The sequence below is a fragment of the Perkinsus marinus genome (genome assembly GCF_000006405.1).
Source record: "Perkinsus marinus ATCC 50983 genomic scaffold scf_1104296929252, whole genome shotgun sequence".
NCBI classification, from domain to species: Eukaryota; Perkinsozoa; order Perkinsida; family Perkinsidae; genus Perkinsus; species Perkinsus marinus.
The window spans coordinates 1-968 of NW_003216531.1; the positions used below are offsets into that span (position 1 = coordinate 1).

The following is a 968-nucleotide window of genomic DNA, read 5'->3' on the forward strand; positions in this document are numbered from 1 at the left end:
TGGACTCGAGGCCTTCTGCATGCAAAGCAAACGTGATACCTCTACACCACACGCCCGGTGAAAAAGTAAGTTACGCCGCCTTCCGGGACAAATAACTGCTTCTCTCAGATAGACAACTCACCTTAAGCTATGGACGTGCCGAGAATTGGACTCGAGGCCTTCTGCATGCAAAGCAAACGTGATACCTCTACACCACACGCCCGGTGAAAAAGTAAGTTACGCCGCCTTCCGGGACAAATAAGTGCTTCTCTCAGGTAGACAACTCACCTTAAGCTATGGACGTGCCGAGAATTGAACTCGGGGCCTTCTGCATGCAAAGCAGACGTGATACCTCTACACCACACGCCCGATGAAAAAGTGAGTTACGCCGCCTTCCGGGACAAATAACTGCGTCTCTCAGATGGACAACTCACCTTAAGCTATGGACGTGCCGAGAATTGAACTCGGGACCTTCTGCATGCGAAGCAGACGTGATACCTCTACACCACACGCCCGATAAAAAAGTAAGGTACGCCGCCTTCCGGGACGAATAACTGCTTCTCTCAGATAGACAACTCACCTTAAGCTATGGACGTGCCGAGAATTGAACTCGGGGCCTTCTGCATGCAAAGCAGACGTGATACCTCTACATCACACGCCCGGTGAAAAAGTAAGTTACGCCGCCTTCCGGGACAAGTAACTGCTTCTCTCACATAGACAATTCACCCTACGTTATGGACGTGCCGAGAATTGAACTCGGGGCCTTCTGCATGCGAAGCAGACGTGATACCTCTACACCACACGCCCGATGAAAAAGTAAGGTACGCCGCCTTCCGGGACAAATAACTGCTTCTCTCAGATAGACAACTCACCTTAAGCTATGGACGTGCCGAGAATTGAACTCGGGGCCTTCTGCATGCAAAGCAGACGTGATACCTCTACACCACACGCCCGATGAAAAAGTGAGTTACGCCGCCTTCCGGGACAAA

General features: G+C 51.2%; 6 non-coding genes across 6 annotated transcripts; all 6 read right to left on the reverse strand.

Moving 5' to 3' along the window:
• Positions 1–130: 130 nt before the first annotated feature.
• Positions 131–202, reverse strand: Pmar_PMAR012166. Its single transcript has one exon. It is a non-coding gene; the product is annotated as a tRNA-Ala (tRNA).
• A 74-nt stretch (positions 203–276) lies between these two features.
• Pmar_PMAR012167 lies at positions 277–348 on the reverse strand. Its single transcript has one exon. It is a non-coding gene; the product is annotated as a tRNA-Ala (tRNA).
• Positions 349–422: 74 nt separating this feature from the next.
• Pmar_PMAR012168 lies at positions 423–494 on the reverse strand. The gene has a single exon. It is a non-coding gene; the product is annotated as a tRNA-Ala (tRNA).
• Positions 495–568: 74 nt separating this feature from the next.
• Pmar_PMAR012169 lies at positions 569–640 on the reverse strand. The gene has a single exon. It is a non-coding gene; the product is annotated as a tRNA-Ala (tRNA).
• Positions 641–714: 74 nt separating this feature from the next.
• Positions 715–786, reverse strand: Pmar_PMAR012170. Its single transcript has one exon. It is a non-coding gene; the product is annotated as a tRNA-Ala (tRNA).
• Positions 787–860: 74 nt separating this feature from the next.
• Positions 861–932, reverse strand: Pmar_PMAR012171. The gene has a single exon. It is a non-coding gene; the product is annotated as a tRNA-Ala (tRNA).
• Between the last annotated feature and the right edge of the window lie 36 nt (positions 933–968).